The sequence below is a fragment of the Lissotriton helveticus genome, chromosome 6, assembly GCF_964261635.1.
Source record: "Lissotriton helveticus chromosome 6, aLisHel1.1, whole genome shotgun sequence".
NCBI lineage: Eukaryota > Metazoa > Chordata > Amphibia > Caudata > Salamandridae > Lissotriton > Lissotriton helveticus.
In genome coordinates, this window is record NC_136067.1 from 1,506,999,723 (window position 1) to 1,507,018,687 (window position 18,965).

An 18,965-nucleotide genomic window follows, 5' to 3' on the forward strand; every position below is an offset into this window, starting at 1 on the left:
GGTTCTGATATTATCTCACGCGAGACGCCCCTTTACAAAACCCGTTTGGGATGGATGTACCAATTCAGGAATGAAGGATTCTAAACGCTTAGCCAAGATTTTAGCAAAGATCTTAGCTTCCATATTAAGAAGGGAAATAGGTGGGAAGTTTTTGGGGTCAGAGTGATCTTTCCCCTCTTTCGGAATCACTACAATAGTGGCATCAGCAGCAGAACCAGAAACAGATCCATTCTTAATAAAGGTATCAAAAACAGATTGAAGCTTGGGAACAATTAAAGGAAGAAAGGTTTTGTAAAATAAAATAGGGTAACCATCAGGTCCTGGAGCTTTCCCAGAACGAGTGGCTTTAATTGCAGCAATAATTTCATCAGAAGTAATTGGGCCATTTAAAGAACTACTATCCTCTACAGAGATAGTTTTAATTGGGACAGATTTTAAGAACTCCTGGCATTGCTCAAAAGAGGATTGGTTAGAAGGAGTATATAGGTTATTATAAAAACCACGAAAAACCTCAAGAATTTCCTCAGTCTGAAATTTTTTAGTGCCAAGGCGATCAGTAATAGAAGAAATCCAAGAAGAGTTATAAGAGGATTCCTGAAATGTTAAGGTAGCCGCAAGAAGCTTACCAGCCCGTTTTTTTAATAATAGCCTTTTGGATTTCTGAGCTTGGACCCCAATATGAGCTCTCTTGGTGACTATGGTGTTATAAGTATATTTTAAGTGCTTAATTGATTGTAGGCAGGATTTATCTTTAGAATGTCGAAAGAGAGCTTCTAACTCTTTAATCTCATTAGCCAAGTCGGAAAGTTCCTTTTTGATAGCAGAATTCCTCTTTGACATACACTTAATAACCTGATCACGGAAAGTACACTTAAACGAATCCGAAAGGACAAATGGGGAAGAAACTGAGCCTTCATTTTCAAGAAAAAAAGTATCAATGTCATTGGAGAATTCACGAATTTGGGAATCATCCTGCAAAATTTCAGTATTTAATCTCCAGGATCGAGGCTTGTCTGAGGAACAAAGGACAACAACGTAAAAGTAACCGCAGCATGATCAGAAATCAGAATAGGGTGGATAAGCGGCGAGGAAGAAGAAGAAACCAAAGAAGAGTGTACTAACAAGTAATCAATACGTGAAAAGGTAGAATGAGGGGAAGAAAAGAAAGAAAAATCACTACCAGTAGGGTTATGCAAACGCCATAGATCCTCAAGATGAGATATAGAACACATATTAAGTAGTTGTTTATGTGATTTAGGAGGGCGAAACTGAAAAGCTGAATTCCTACTAGAATGGGATCCATTGGTAAATTAAAATCCCCACCAAAAATAAGATTACCTGAGTGAGGTGTATCATTCAATTTCTTGGTAACTGCCTTCCAAAAGGACGGATCATCTTTGTTCGGGGCGTAAATATTCATAACATAGAGCTCAGCATTGCCATCAGTCAACTTAGTTAAGAGCCATCTACCCTCAGTATCATTCTCAGAAGAGATTATAGACAAGCCCGACTTTTTAGAGACCAAGGAGATAACCCCGTTCTTTTTACCAAAAACATCGGAGCAGGCAATATCAGAAACCCACTCCTTCTTCAGGAAGAGTGCCTCTCTGGTAGAAACCTTTGTTTCCTGAAAAAGAACCAGATCCGAAGAAAGAGATTTGCAATAGTCTAAGATCTTGGACCTCTTGACTGGATGATTCAAGCCCTTAACATTAAGGGACAGCACATTCAGACCCGACATAATCTTGCAGAGACAAACAAAGATAATTCATGACTGAGAAAAAGCAAACAAACAGCACCAAAACCAGCAGCCAACCCCAAAGACTTAAAACCAAAAAAGGAGAATTCTATGAGGAAATCCAAAGAGTGAAAAGAAAAAAGAGAGAAAGAGAAAGATGAAAATGAGAGAAGATAGACACAGATAGTGAAGGAAAGGCCATAGAAGAAGGAAAAAGAAATGAATAAGAAAGGTCTGAAAAAGACCAAATTCATACTAGGGGGAACGTGGTAAGACGAGCAAGGAAAACATTGTGAGGCATAATAACAATCAGTTCGAAAAACCCCAATGTAATATATAACTTGGTATAAATAATCAGGAAGAGGAAAATATTTGAAATGAGGATTGATAATAAGAGGGAGCGTACCATAAGAGCAAGCCAACCGGTAAATGTATACAATAAAAATATGCATGTAGTAAGAAACTATATAAGAAGAAAAAGAGAGCACTATGCAAAAGTGGAGAAAATCAAAGAAAGAAAAACAAGAAATAAGTGTGAAACATGCCAATCAATGAAGTACAGAAATAGCTAGAATAGGAGGAAATGTATTATCTAAAAATATTATAAAATACCAGATAAATACATAAATTACAATAAACTAGCACCAATATAGGAAGATATTAAATAATTGTGAAGCAGAACAAGCAATGAAACAGCAATGGAAATATATATCAAAACTAATTATGCAATAAATATTCAGAGGCACTTGTAAGCAACTAATTACCATGCATAAGGTATATAAACAGTGTTATATATAGCTAATGAAAACAGGAAGGAACATCGAAAAGATATGAAGTTCATATATGATACTTAGACAAGCTAGTAATAAAGTATAAATAGATCCAATAACTTAGACCTAATAGAAAAAAGCATGTAATAGTGGTAAAGCACCCTAAGCAATAAAGCATTAATTAAGTAAGCATATAAATAAATGCAAGATATAGTAAACTGTAACATGGCGAACACAGCTTGATGCTAACCATAGAAAATTGATAATAATAACCCTATGACCAAGTCTTGTACCAGAACACGAAACAGTACAAGAAATATTGAAGTCAATTAGCACTAAAGACATACAAGTAGAACGACCACACCAAACGGAAGAACCAAATACAAAGCAAGTGAGAAACTAGTCTACGCAAAAAAAAAAACGAAAGGAAATCTCAGGACGTGGATAGAGAAATGACAAAATATGAACACATACTGTACAAAAAGAACCAAAAATAGATCGACGCGAAAAAGCTAGACCACCACTACCAAGTGGAACACGGGAACATAAAGGAGATATATCCAAAAGAACAATGAGGAATGAGACAACGAAGAGTAGAAGAACAAACCATGGGGGAGAAGAAAAAAAAAACACTACCAAAGCGAAAAGACAATAGCAAGAAGAAGGACAACCCACAAGAAAAGAAAAGGCACTACTACAATAATGATAAAGAGACAACAATTAGAAAAGCCGAATGTGCCAAACAACAACATCACAAAAATGGAAAGGAGACCACACCAATGAAAGGGAAAACACTACCAAAAACTTGACTGACATGACCAATCACAAAAGAAAGCCATAGACGCACCAGCAACCATGGAGCACGCAGGTCTAAAAAAAATAAGCTTAATAGACCTGGAAAAGAGAGAAAAACAAGGAAGGCAAAAGAATCACATCAAGTGCCAGAAGCACCAGGAACAAGCGAAGCCTCCATTTGAAGATCCATCTGTAGTTCCATCTGATTGTCTAAAAAAGAGGCCAAGTCAGCAGGTTCGTCGAAGATTCTGGAGCGACCTTTGAAGGTAATGCGAAATTTGGAAGGGCCAGAGAAGGAAAATGGGATATTCATCTCTGATAGACGCTTCCGGAGATTAAGAAATCCTTTCCTCCTTATCACCGTGTCTCTGGCAAAGTCTTGAGAAATTGAGATACGGTGGCCTTCCCAAGAGACAACTTTAATCTTCCGCATATGAGCCAAAATTTGTTCCGTGTGCTGATGGCGCAGCGGTTTAAAAATGATAGCCCTTGGTTGCGTAGCAGATTTAGAACGAAAAGTGGGGACACAATGTGCCCGTTCCAGCTCAAAGTCTCTTTGAAAAGAAATTTGCAGGGTAGAAGGCAACCATTGATATAAGAAGTCAATCATAGATGGTGCACCTTTCTCAGCTTCTTCAGGAAGGCCAAAAATGCGCAGGTTGGATCTGCGGTTACGGTCCTCCTGTTCAGTGAGATCTCTCCGCAATGCCGCCATTGAGCGCTCTAACTGTAAAAGAGACCTAGATTGCTTTTGCATATTATCCTCTGCACCACTGATACGTGTCTCCGTGGCAGAGACACGAATGGAGAGAGCCTTAAGATCATTCCTGATGGCTGAGACCTCCACCTGTAGTAAATCTGTATTCGTTTTGGTAGACTGCGCAATGTCATGTACATCATTGAGACGCATCAGAATAGCCTCCAGAGTGGAGTTAGCATCTTTTTGAGAAGATTCAGGTGTAGGAGATACTTGTTTGAGTCTCTTAAGAGAAGCTTTCGACTCTTTTGTATCTTTAGCAGCCGGCGACAAGCCCATATTTGCCGCCATAGAGCCTCCAAAACAAAGGTAGAAGAAGCAACCACTTCAGAAAACTGAGGAAAAGCAAAAGGCCAGAGGATATTGGTGCACTCAGTAGGCAAGGTGAAGAAAAAAGAAAAGAGCAAAAATATGAGAGCACACAGCCAGCAGGTATCGCAAAGTAATAAATATCGGCGGACTTACATGCATAAAAAGAGAAATTTCATCACAATAATGTCAGGACCCTGCCAATATGAAGAGTACGCCTTCAGAAATTAAGAAACCAAAAAGCAGGTTACCAAAGAACAGGTAGTATCAATGAAAGGCAATGTAGGCGCTCTGAAGAAAGGAAAAGTAAAAGAAAAAGCAAAAAAGTCCCATTTTAAAGCCACACAGCATTAAGAATGAAAAAAGAAGTTGTTATAAGCTTGCAATGGTTAATAGTAGTCACCAGCACCTGTTTGACCGCATTCCGGAAAGATTCATAACAATGGTACCTCCGTCTGTGAGGAAACTCGGAACTGCGTGTGTGAAGGAGAACAAAATGGTGGCCGCTCGTAGACAACACTGAGCGCCACCTCAAAGTGACAAAATACAGGCACCCGCAGCTCTAGGGCGTAGGAAGGACTTCCAAACAGCACTCGGCACCTTCCGCCACATGAGTCTCCGTTTCTGCGAGTGTGGGGTCCCTGGAAGCGGAGATGAACCTCCGACGGCCCTCGCTCGCCTCGGAGCTCAAGCGCAAACCACCATTCCGTAGCGGCGCGCAAGCCACGCCCCCATGCACAGTAAACTTTTTAAAGTAAAGTGTGCACCTGAAATGATCTACATTCATTTAAACTACAATTCTATATTAATATATTAGGAGACTTTGCAGCCTGCAGTCCCGTAAATGAAGATTACTGCTATGAAGGGGAGTAAATAAGAAAACGTGTGCCTCAACATAGCTTGCCGTGTCCGTCTCTGCAGTACAGTGCACTGAGTTTATATTAACGATAACAGTGATCTGTTTAAACAAGTGCTACAGTGCTCCCATTAGCTAACCTCACTGATTATAAGAGGAAAAACATTGCCATAGTGATAAGTAATCGTGAATTCAAAATGACAGATAAATGCATCCTTTTATTTTGCCCTAGCAAAAATAAATAACAGATACACATTTTTGCTAGACTTCTCTTTCTTGGAAGGAAAGCAGTTAGACATAATTGGTTACTCCAAATGATTGCCACATAATTTATTCTGACAAACAGATGGAATTTGTTGCTGTAGTTATCATTTGATGAAATACTTTAAAGCTGGTCCAAGGTGGTGATGTTTTTTACAACGTAAAATGTACAGTACGTCTCGTAGTTAACCAAATGCGGATGTGCAGGGTGGAATGGCCATTATTTTTGCTGAAAAAATAAAGGCACTAATTACTTACAGACAAGATACTTAGCACAAACAGATAAGCTTCAAAATGAAAAATTCTCGGTTTATGATAATTATGTTCGCTGCTTTGTTTTCTGAGACTGATAATTTGAGGCTTTAAAATCACCAGGAAGCCATTAATTGGAATTCTTCAATAAAAAATAAATTACATAGAAGTTCATGATGAGTTGTAAACGCACAGAGATTGCATTGTACAGTGAGTCACATTCTTTGGCTATTTATAGATGTGCCTGGATATGTTTAAAGGAAAACTATAAAGAAAGTGAGATGAGATATTAAATGGTCATGGATTCAGACTCCAGTAAATCTAGATATTTCAAAGACTGCATTTGGAGCATCAGTTGCCCAAAAAAACTGCATTTTTTTGCATGTTGCTTTTTATTTACAGAAAATTTTACATAAATCCCTGCTATTGCACTAGAGCTGGGTCTGACTTCACGAAATGTGGACTACGGAAATCGTGCAATATTGCTAGCAAAACAGGCAAGACTGTTATAATAATGTATTTCCTTTATGCTTCAATGGGCTGCATTTATTGATCAAGTAACTGCTATTTCAAAGTTCACAGGGGCAGCCATTATTACCATTTTATTTTAGCTTGCAACCTAGAATGCCACTTTTCAATCCTTCTGATATACTCAATATGTCTAATTGTTCCCCTTTTTAGAAGGATTTCTACCCTAAACCCTCTTGCATAGAAGTATCATAATCTGAAATTTGTCTCCTCAAGGTCACAAGGCAGGAAAATGGCCGCAGTGAGGTCCAGCGACTTCAGGGAAGAAGGATCTCTGCTAAAGTGAGAGCTGTCCTCTGGTGGTAATCTTAAAGATTAAGGCCCTTTCATGTACTCATCCCAAGAGTGGAACTGGGTTTACAGGGCTCTAAGTTTTGAAAAGACCAACACACTAGCAAAATGCGGTCTAGTTCGCCTCAATATGCTCCGCCAGTCTGCCACTTTTCTTATGAAGATTTGATGTTCACGAAGACCAGAAAATGATCAGCAATGGAAATGACACTATGCTGATGATGTCCTGATTACCTTTTCAATGACAGATTAGTAATTTCCACATAGAATAAAGGAATAAAAGCGGAAACACTGCTGTTGCACTGTTTTTTTCAAGGCTGCAAACCGTCCACCAATAACAAAAATGGCCCCCACCGGTCCAAAAACTGCCCCCACCATACTGGTCCACCGGGGAAACACCCAGTGCCCGCTACGGCCAGTTCGGCCCTGCATACATTAACAAACCAGTGCCTCTCTTCTCTGTCACAGTACTGTGTAGACTAACATAAGCATGTTTCGCATAATTACTGTCAGCCTGCCACTTACTTGATCTCCAATCTCTCCTCGAGAGTGGAGCCACCAGCTTTTGGGTTGGAAGTGGTTGGTAACACCCAGACAATGTTACAGGAGGGTGGGCGGATGCCAGGTAATTCATCCTACTATAGAAATTTACCAAGGAATGTAGGGGAGAGTCTAAAATATCAGATATTCTTCTTTTCAGATGGTTTATACGTAGGTTGCAGGCATGATCAGAGGAAGGTGAAGAAGGTGGCATGGTCCCAAATATTGGAGCTTATTTACAAGACAACTGCGCCACTGGTGCGTCACTTTTATTGACACACCGGCAGCACAATGGGCTTCCCCATATTTACAAGGCCATGTAAAGACACCCTATGTGACTTTTCATGGCCTTGCAAATATGTTTCCCTTTCACTCATAACTCTAAGTGAAAGAGGCATTCCATGGGTGTTGCTGTGGGTGTTCTCATGCAACATCCATGGAACTCCTAGATACACAACATTTTGTAAACCTGGGAATGCATCATAATCCTACACCTCCCCAGGGAAGGCAGAAGGAGGAGCAATGGGTAAGGGAACCATGTCTGGGTATACTCATCCCACTTAGTGCGAAAAGTGTAACTGCAAGAAATGATCGACGAAATGCTGAATGATTCAGACATTCTCCCACAGTCAAGGGATCTGGGTTAAATTCATCATTCTTTTGCCCACTGGGCCACTCCAGTTTGGACCCAGCCATATGCAAATCAGTCTTGACCCCGTGCCTCATAGGAACAGTCCAGACCGAACTGCCAAGCCAGGTCCAGCCTGGACCGGAAACAAGCATCTTGGGACCGGTTTTAGGGTATGTCACCCTTCCTCACCAAGGTTAGCTTGAATCCAGTGGCACAGTGAGCAAGGGACCCACGCCTGGGCATACCCATTCCACTTAGGGTGAAAAGTGTAACTGCAACAAATGATGGACGGAATGCTGAATGATTAAGACATTATCCCCCCGTCAAGAGATGTGGGTTAAATCCACTGTTCTTTTGCCCACTGCATCATCCCAGTTTGGACCAAGCGGGTCCTAGGATGCTTGGGAGGACCTGGCCTGGCAGTTCAGGCTGGACTGTTCCCATTGGGCGCAGGGTCAAGACTGATTTGCATATGGCTGGGTCCAAACTGGAATGGTTGGTGAGCAAAAAATGATGAATTTAGGCCAAGACCTCTGTACTGCTGTGAATGTATGACATTGTTCTGCATTCTGTCCATCAATTGTTCTTTTTTAATTTTTCACCCGAGTGGGACAGGTTTGTCCAGACGTGGGTCCCGTGCTCTCCATTCCACTGGAGTCCAGCTATACTGGCTGATTTATTATTATTTTTTTTTTTTTTTTTTTTTAGAGGCTTATATAGCGCTAGACTCGACTCCCGGAGGAGTATCTCTGCGCTTGGTTCACCCAACCGGAATAAAAAACAGTACTTCTCATGAGTGCGCATAAAAGGGGTAGGATATTTAAAATAGGAGTCTTCAGCAGTTTCCTAAAAATTAGGTAGTTGGGGCAACATCTCAGGTTAAAAGGTAGTTTATTCCAGAGACTGGGGCCCAGAAACGAGAGGGCTATTCCGCCCAGTCTCGCCTTTCTAATGGGCGGGACCTGTAGCAGAAATTGATTGCTAGAACGGGGGGTGCGTACAGGTTTATAAGGGACAAACTTTTCAGCCAGATACAGGGGGCCTGAGCCAAAAATGCTTTTGTGAATGACACAACAAGTTTTGAATTTAATCAGTTGTCGGATTGGCAACCAATTAAGTTTTTCCAAAAGAGAAAGCGAGGGAGTTCTGGGCGGGGCATTGAGAACCAATCTTGCCGCGGTGTTCTGAGCCACCTGCAGCCTCCCCAGCAAGTTGTCATTCGCTGATATGAGGATTCCGTTACAGGAATCCAGGCGGCTAAGTATTAGAGCCTGGACAAGGGTTTTTCTGGAGGTGTCTGGCAGAAAAGGGAACACGCGTCTCAAAAGTTCAATTACCCGAAAGCATGAACCAGCTGTTTGGTTGACGTGTTCCTTTAGGGACAGTCCTTGGTCCAGCCGGACCCCTAGGTTCTTCACCGTCTGCTTAGGACTAGGGACGGGGCCCAGGTCTAATGGCCACCAATCTGGTGACCACAGTAGTGGGGCCTCCCCGAATAACATGACCTCGTTCTTGCCTACATTGCATTGCAGGACGTTCGAGGCCATCCATCGAGAAACCATCCGCATGCCCTCAGAAAAAGAATGCTTGACAGCAGGACTTAGAGTCTGAAATGGGAATAACAGCTGAGTGTCGTCAGGGTACGACACCGGGATAAATCCATAGGTTCTCATAAGGTCAGCTAGGGGGGCCACATATATATTGAAAAGAGTGGATCTCAAGCACAAGCCTTGTGGCACCACCTTGGTGAGCTCCATAGACGTAGAACAAAAGGAACCCAAGCCGACACTTTGTGAGCGATCTGATAAAAAACTCTTCAACCAGGACAGAGCCAACCCCCCGACCCCGACCTCCTGCAAACGACTGAGCAAGATTTCATGCGTTATTGTGTCGAATGCTGCGGACAGGTCCAACAGCACCAGAACCATAGAGCTACCTCTATCCTGTGACATTCTAATGGTATCGGTCACAGAGAGGAGCGCCGATTCTGTGTTATAGTTGGGCCTGAATCCGGATTGGGAGTGATCTAAGCCTCCCGACAGCTCGATGAAGGCTGAAAGCCCGAAATCGGTCCTAGGATGCTTGTTTCCAGTCCAGGGAGGTCCTGGCCTGGCAGTTCGGACTGAACTGTTCCCATTGGGTGCAGGGTCAAGACTGATTTTCATATGGCTGGGTGCAAACTGGAATGGCATAGTGAGCAAAAAAACGATTGATTTAGATCCAGATCTGTGAACTGGGGTGAATGTATGAAATTGTTCTGCATTTTGTCCATCAACTGCTTTTTGCATAGTGGCATGGGAGGGTGATCTGGCTGACCACCTGGGACTGGAGATCCGTATGTATACATGTGCCATCATTAGTTAGTAATGCATCTTTAGTAGGAATACAAAACTTCAACATGCAATGTACATCATTTGTTTAGTTGTATCTACACTTAGCAATATGCAACCTGCACAGTCAGATGACTTACTGTGAGGAAATCCAGCTACCTAAGGGACATTTGTGTGCCTCAGAGTGGCTACATTAAGCAAACCTACAGCATGCGCAGTGCCAATCAATGTATTGCCATATCCTAGCACAACAGGCTGTTCAGTGGGTTGCAGGCAGGATTTTTCATTGAAAATACAAGGAATTATGAGCATTCCCATATGTACATGTTCCCAAATGGCCAGACCACCACTGGTATACGTCCAAACTCTGTTTCTGTAAAATGTACCATGTGTGATGCATTGTGCTACGCAGATTCTAATGCAATTTTCAAAATGTACATGTGCAGAACAGTGGATTTACAGGCAACACTAAAACCTTTAACCTGCTGACAAGGTATGCATCCTCGCACAAAGTTGGAAGGTGCCAAGACTTGTTCTAGTCAGCACTCTGTGCACCAGTAAGCCTTATAAGGCTTTTATGATGTCACATTCGGTGTCTGCCTGTCCTTTTTCATCAGCAGTACTTCGTTCTGCTGATGGTCAATGGTGTCACAAGTGTCATGGTATGATGTTGTGTGACATGATGTTGACCAGCATTAATAAATACATCACATGCCTGAGGCATGCTTCAGGCATGTGATGACGGTTACCTCAGACATTCATCATCCAGCCAGCTCAGGCCTACAAGCTGAACAGCCGCATCATTAATGAATGTACTATTTAGATATGTGTGTCAAAGCTGTTGTGTATATCTGAAATATTGGATGACACATTTTGTAAGATATGAAAATAACCATATGTAACTGCACTATTTACAATCCAATGTCCAATGTCTCGTCTTCTAGGAGGACAGCTCACATTCACCCGTGGAGAGGTGGACAGCTTGCGGGACCCCAACACTACTAGTAAGTGTCATAAGTACACGTATGTAGCATTTTGACATCTGTGTGTGATCTATATGAATGGTAACAATGTGGTGTGTTCTGAGAGGGAATAATCACCTACTACCATTTTGTAATCAGGATTGCAACACGACAAAACCTGCCCACAGATTCAGTTGTGATAAACAAGGCAGAATTTAATTGTGAATATATGGTGTATGTAAGCAGGCCCCCAGGATATAAGCATGTTTAAATTTTTGTTTATGTTAGCACATCTATACTCATGATGCTTTTGGCACAGTACACATAACCTGCTGCATAATTGGCATTCGTTCCAAATAAACACATTTGGTTGTATAACAAATGGCACAAATTAAATGAATCATGTTTCTAAATATGTAGCAGGACAGTCAAATGTCAGTTGGTGAGCTTGTCTGGGCAGGTTTCCATTACATCTGTCCAGAATTGTGCATGACACAAGTGCTGATGATGTGCAACATCAATACAAAGACACTGTTACCAAGCATGAACAGGTAGTTATCATGAAATCAGAGTCACACACACTGTTTGTCAATAATACACATATGTTCCATCAACATGCAGCATTCCCTGCTCATACATGCTGCATAGTTTTGAGCTCTCCTGCAACATCATTTTAGTGTAAGCGACCATTAGTGTGGTAAATATACCAACAGAGTTACACTAAATTTGTTTATGGACACATACCTGTACCTGTAGCACTATCACAAACCAAAAGCAACACAGTAGAAACATGTATGACAGTATCAGCAGGTTAGTCATTTTGAATATGTCAGATGCTACATATGTTGTTGTGATGGGTCTAAATGTTTTTATTTAATTGATTTTACCCATTACATTAACAAAAGACATTTCTACAAGTGTGACTGTATGTGTGTTTGTACATTATGATATGTACTTCTAGATCTTTAATTTCTTACCATACACCAAGGTATGGCTGTCATAATCCAGCATCAGGAGTACTTGAGCCTCCTTCAGAGTAGGCGATGACATCACTATGTGAAATGCTGTGAAAGAGGTCTAATTATACTGATGCCCTGGAGGCTGTAGAGGTGTAGGCCTGCACCTCTAGGTAACCATGATGTTGTCTAGATCACTGCCTGATTTACTAATTGGTGGGCAATGTGGATGTAGATGTACACATGGCAAAGTTGTAGTCAGATTATTTTCCAAATCTTAACTGAATAGCAGCCTTCAGATCTCTGTGCAGTGTGTATTTTTCAAGGTTGACTGTGTAATTGCTGTGAAGACTGTGGAGTGCCAATGGACCTCATTGCCGGATTCAGTCTAATTGGTATGTCCTGGCCAGCTGGACAAGCAAATTAGTCTGCACATGGATTGGCGTAGTCTGCACATGGATTAATTGGCAAACCCATTCCCTGTAAATCCCTTATGTCCCATTTCGGGAAGCCATTCATACACTGCAAGATAATCAATAATATTGATGCACTGTGTGGAGCTTTACATGAAGGAATACACATATTGGTATGCTAAGTGAGACTGGGTGGCACCAACGTTGTCAACCGGCATCATGGTGCACGGGTCACTGCATCATATGCCACAAAGATCTTATTTAGATGAGTACTCCATGTGCTTTTGTCGCCCTAGGTGGGAAGGGTATGCCCAAATATGTGTCCAATGCTCATTGAACCACTGGATTCAAGCTAGACTGGCTGCTGATGGGTGACGTCCCGAAACTGGTTCCAGGATGCTTGTTTTCGGTCCAGGGAAGACGTGGCTTGGCAGTTCGGGCTGGACTGTTTCCATACGGAACAGGGGCAAGACTGTTGCATATGGCTGGGTCCAAACTGGGGTAGGCTGGTGAGCAAAAGAACAATGTATTAAACCCAGATCTTTCTGACTGGGGTGAATGCTTGCATTGTTTAGCATTCCATCCATCATTTGTTCCTTGTGCTTTAGACAAGTACTCCAGCATGGGTACACACCCTACTGAGATGCATTGTTTAATAATAAATGTGTACATATGATAGTAGCACTGGGATTTTGTGTATACAGGAACATGTTTAATTAAGACTCAACATGTGTATTTGCTACAGGTGTGATTATGAAGCAATATATTACATTGCAATGCATTTACAGGAGGGCCCATTTCCGAAATAGACCCCTGTCATATATTGCAGTAGATGAATGACAACCCCCATCCATGTATTGGCTAGCTGACACTGAGCAGGTGAAGTCAGTAATGTGTGCTGCCTGTGTGACTCCAGATGGAGTATGCAACGCAGAGGCACACTACCTGGGCTGTGTCACCTTAACCACTTTCATGTATGTTGATGAGCAAGTCTGAATTGACTTTACCATGTTGCCTGGCTTTTTATATCATGGTTATTGTGATGTAAGATTCTGTTATTGATACTACTACTGAGAACATTGTGCCATGTTACCAGGGTTCCTGTATTCCCTCTAATTGTTATTTATCCCACTGCTCCTACCAAAGTGATGTTAGTTTGGTAATCTATTAGATTTGGCCAAGCACTCAGAATACCATGCCAATCTGCCTTACAGTGTTATATTGCATTTAATTTGCACATTCATGTGGCCAAGGGCTCAAATTAGACACACATCCACGCAACTCTTCACAGCATACAGCCGTGCTACACTGCAGAAATGGGTACGGGCATGTTCCTACCATAGTTTACTTAGGTGTGTGTGTGTGTGTGTGTAATCATGTGATTTCCCAGCTCAGTCATCTCCAGAGTCCAGAACAATAGACGCTGGGAACCATCTCTGAAGGGGATAAGTACCACCATACTTGGAAATATGCAACCACTGAGGCTCACGCAATTATGTCACTATCCGAGTTGGTCATGTACTAAGTATCACAAATCTCTTCACTCAGCACTACTGACTTGTAACTGTACAAGAGTCTTCTGGCAATCATCATTTAGGCCCAGTGCATGAACATACTCTCACACACTGATGACACCCAGTCTGAGCTGCAGAGGCAGGGAGTTCCAGGTCTTCGCAGCGAGGTAGTAGAAGGAACTTCCTTCAGCTGTGGTCTTTTGGATCTGTGGGACTGTGGCCAGGGCCAGATGAGCAGAACACAGATGTCTGGTGGGAGTGTTGATGGGGAAATGGTGATTAAGTAATGCAGGTCCATCCTTGTAAAGGGCTTTGTAGGCATGCATGAGAAGCCTCAAAGTGATTCACTTGTTGACAGGCAGCCAGTGAAGGTCTCTCAGGTGGCTGGTGAGTGAAGTTGCAGTGTGGGATGTTCAAGGTGAGTCTGGCGGAGGCATTCTAGCCGGTTTGTATGTGGCAGTTATGGCTCATGCTGAACTTCATGAGATACTACTGATGATAATCTATAACATGTATCTACCCTGGTTGCTCATGTGATGACGCCCACACACCTCACCCTCCATCCATCCCCAAAACCTGCCCATCATACTGGACACCTAGCTCATCCTGTCACTTAACAATTTCCTGATTCACATTCTCCTGCTTTCAAATATGTAGAATAGTCAAACTTTTATTCCTACACCTCCCTCCCTTACACCTGCCACACCTTTATCCAAACCCACACCCCTTGTCATTCACAAATGCCCTCTCCTAAGTCATCTCTTCACAGCTGCTTCACAAGTGTAACACTGTCAAACACAGCAGTGTGTGTGACTATCACTCAGGCTACTTTGTGGCACACATATCACCTTCTAGAGACCAAATGGCTCCCCATTCAGACACATTCCAGTTCAATGTGCTCAGCCACACCTACATGGCACTACACTACCAGGGGCCCACCTACCTCACACAGCATCTATGCTTTCCAACAAACACTCATGGACTTCTGTTGTACATCAGTTGCATTCAACCCCACCTCCAAGATTCATTAGTACAAGACAGGAGGTACGGTGAAATGACAGGCAAGAGCTGCGTGCATTATGGTTTCATGTTAGTGAATGTACAAATGTCCCTGCACAGGATTCTACTTGGAGGACATTGGGCACTTTATCACTGCTGATCAGTGCTAAAGTGCATATACTCTCTGTGTAAATTGTGATTCTGAATGGTTATTCAAGATTGGCATATTTGATTGACTGGTATGTCCCTAGTAAGCACAATGGCTAACAGATTCAATGTTGTTGGTAATACAGATAGACAAAATAACTACCACCAGAACCAACTTCACTGACTGCATGACCATGGTGGAAGACTGGATGTGTACCAACTGCCTGCAGCTCAACTCTGACAAGATGGAAGTACTAGTCTTCTTTAACAAGGACCCCTCAGGTGACTAATCCTGGTGGGGTTGGAGCTAGGACCAACACCCATATCAACACACACAGACAATGCAAGAAATCTAGGGCTCAGCCTACATGACAAGCTCAGCATGACAGCTCAAGTATATTCAGTGTGCATTTCATGCTTCCACATCCTACACATGCTACAAAACATCTTCAAATGATTGCCTCAGAACTTCAGACAAACTGTCTCGTAAACACTCATCACCAGCAGGCTGGACTACGGCAATACTCTCTATGCCAGAATCTCCAAACAACTCATACAAAGACTCCAGAACATTCAGAACACTGCTGCAACACTGATACTCAACCTGCCATGTCGCACCCTCATCACACCACACCTCAAGTAGATTCACTGGGTGCCCATACACGGGTGTAGCCAATTCAAACTTCTAAAGCATACATACAAAGACCTACACAGCACAGGACCAGAATACCTGAACAGTCGAATAACCTTTCACCAATGCAGCAGACACCTACACTCAGCCTCACTCTCACTTGCAACCATTCCCTGCACCCGAAAAAGCAAAACTTGGAGGTCACTCATTCTCCTATATTGCACCCAAGACATGGAACAACCTCCCATAACACATCAGAATCTTCTCCTCACTTTCTGAGTTATGCAAGAAGTTGAAGAACTGGCTCTTCTAAACCACACACCTGCACACCTGCCTAAGCGCGCAGTATACCCTCTCAGGTGATTAGCGTGCTATACAAATCAATATGACATAACTAAACATAACATGTGGGATAATTTGCTGTGCATGATGAGTGTGTGAGCTATAATTACCGTTGGGAATGAGTTATAGTTACTAAAGATAACTATAGTGAGTGTTTGTAGTTTAAAATGTTACATTGTCACTAGAATTTTCAATTAACTATAACGTCACTTTAACCTTTGTTTTTTTCAGGGAATTTCTTTATTTGTAAAGATTTTTTTTACTAGCACACATAAAATCACCCCCCGCTGTGCACAGCCTTTGCGGCAGGAGGTTGGCCAAAGGACTGGTCGCAGAACAGGCCCTGTATCCAACCCATTGCCAGTAGCCAACCCCAAGCCAGGGGTGATGGGGTACCCAGGGTCTTAACAGGCTCGGGAAGGGGCCCTCTCCTCTTTTTTTAAAGTATTGGCCTGAAGGATGGAGTCTTTGGGTCATTAACAGGCTTAGGGAGAGTGGCAGTGAGCCCCATCCCTTTTTATTAAATACTGGCATCAGGGATGGTGCCCCAATGGCATTAACAGATTTGGGAAGTGGAGCCACGGGCCCCCTTCCTGTTTTTATTTACTTTTGGCCCCAGGGCCTTAACGAACTCGAGAGGGACTGTGTGGGCCCCTCATCTCTATTTACGAATCAGCCCAAGAGGGGTGGGGTCCACAGGACCCAAGATAGGCTTTGGGAGTTGCCCCTCATGCATGCTCCCCTCCCCAAATAATTTTCAAAACCTACCGAATGGATTTACACCAAATCACAAAAAGCATGCTTTCTGGAACAAGTTCTAACTTCCTGAAAATTTGGTGTGCTACATTTCGACAGTTTTTGTGGTAGCACTTTTCAAAAAAGTGTATGTAATATACATGGGGATTCTGCATTTTGAGACCCCTTTTTCTCAACCCTACATGACAGTTCATCCCAAAAAATTCCAAGAAGAAAGTATCCCAAAAAGAGCCTCTTTTTAGAAGGTTTCATGAAGATTGTCAAACAGCGCCAAAGTTATTAGCAAAACAAATTATGATTCTAGCTCAAACAGGCAAACCCACTGAATGTAGCCAATTATGCTTTACTATACAAACAACAAACAATAAATGCCACAACTCACATTGACAGATTTCCAAGTACCAAACATGACTGTTAGTGTAAGTTATGATTTTGTAAGTTGTGTGACCCATAAACCACAACTGATGAATGTTATTGGATTTATGTGTCTGAGCCAGAACGTTAACTCCGTTTTTAACAGTGTTTTTTTCACTGAATTGTTTGGGTTTTGCATGATATATATTATTTCAAATCACCACTGTGCATGGGCTTCAGCCGTGCGCAACAAGTGTTGGGAGCACAGTCTGCACTCAACCTGCCGCTGGTGGCCAAACCAAGTCCACATGGTCTTTAAAGTCCATAATCTACAGTCTATTTGTGAACGTCAATGGCTGCTTCCTTCATTTCAGATGAGCTGAGCCTAAGTCTTTGTAAACTAGGTTGTGGACTATTGCACACCAAATATATTTTACATTTTTTACTCTTTTAGGAGATCTTTGATGGTCTCCTCACAATTCCCCTGCCTAGGCATTTTTTCTTTTTTGTTGTGGATATAGGAACCATGCCCTGTGTCTTGTAATGGCAGCTGCATAAATAGTTTTCTCTTGTGGTCGATCACTCTTCTTGGGTCCACAGACTCTGGATTGTGTCCATGAACCGAAGAATTCTATGGGAGCAGAACTCTCTCTTGAATAATGATAGGACTTTACATTAAATTTTATTTTCCGGGTTGTCCTTGTCTGTGAATCTCTTTGGACTAAAACGTCCAAGATATACAAAACTGTTAACCCTTCCAAACCCGTACAGTGTAATTTCTAATTTAACACATTTGGCATAATTTGATTTTGCTGTAGCTGCGAGCAACATTTTTGGGGCAGCTAAAATGGGAAAAGCATCATTTTTTTCCCTCCCTAACTTTCTTTTTTTTTGACAGAACTGCACAAAAATAGCTGAGTACGCTAAGCAACTTCTATATTTCGTGCAGAACCTTCCAAAGTTATAAGCAAATCAAAAAATGCCATTTCATTAGAAAGTCCAGCTGAATAACACCTACACAGTGCACCGCTTTATTTGCTAATTTATATACAGTCAAATTATGATCATGAATGCAACTCTGTAGATTTTTAGTGCATACAAACTACAATGTATCTTCTTTTTTCAGTTTTAAACATAGATTTTATTTTTTTAATAAATGTAACCAAGTACAAGAAATCAAATAGATATCAGATAATAATTAAAAACATTGAGAATTAATGAAATGTGGGAACAAGAAACAATGAACCAAAAACAGTTGCATATAGAATTATTGTTATAAGATGCATGGAAGAAAAAAGGGAGGGAGGGGGGAAACATGGGTAAAGGAAACTCTAATAACTTGACTGAATAAATACACAGTAAAATACAAAATCCTAATCAACTATACAAGGCATCAAACAATATAAGAAGCAATTGCTGTAAACCAAAGTATGATAGCGATCAACACGCGGGAAAGATAGAAAATATATCAATACAAATATAGATTAACAATATATATCTATAACCATTTCATGGTGTTTTGGGGACTCCTTCCGACGAGGGATGATGACGGGTAGATCTTTGTACAGAAGAGTCTAAGAAAATGGTCACAGGAGACCATATGCATTCTCTTTTCAGGAGTATGCAAGGTATCCTCTTGACCTTCATCTACTGCAGTTTGTTCTGTTGGTTCGCTGCTTCCATCATCTAGATATCTATGTCACGGTTGAAGAATGTCCATGTTGACAGCATTCATCTTGACTATTTTGATCATTGCTTTCTCTATTTCACCATCTTCTTTCTTCCTACTTCTCGTTTAACCCACATCTACTTGCTTCATTCTTCATATGGTTT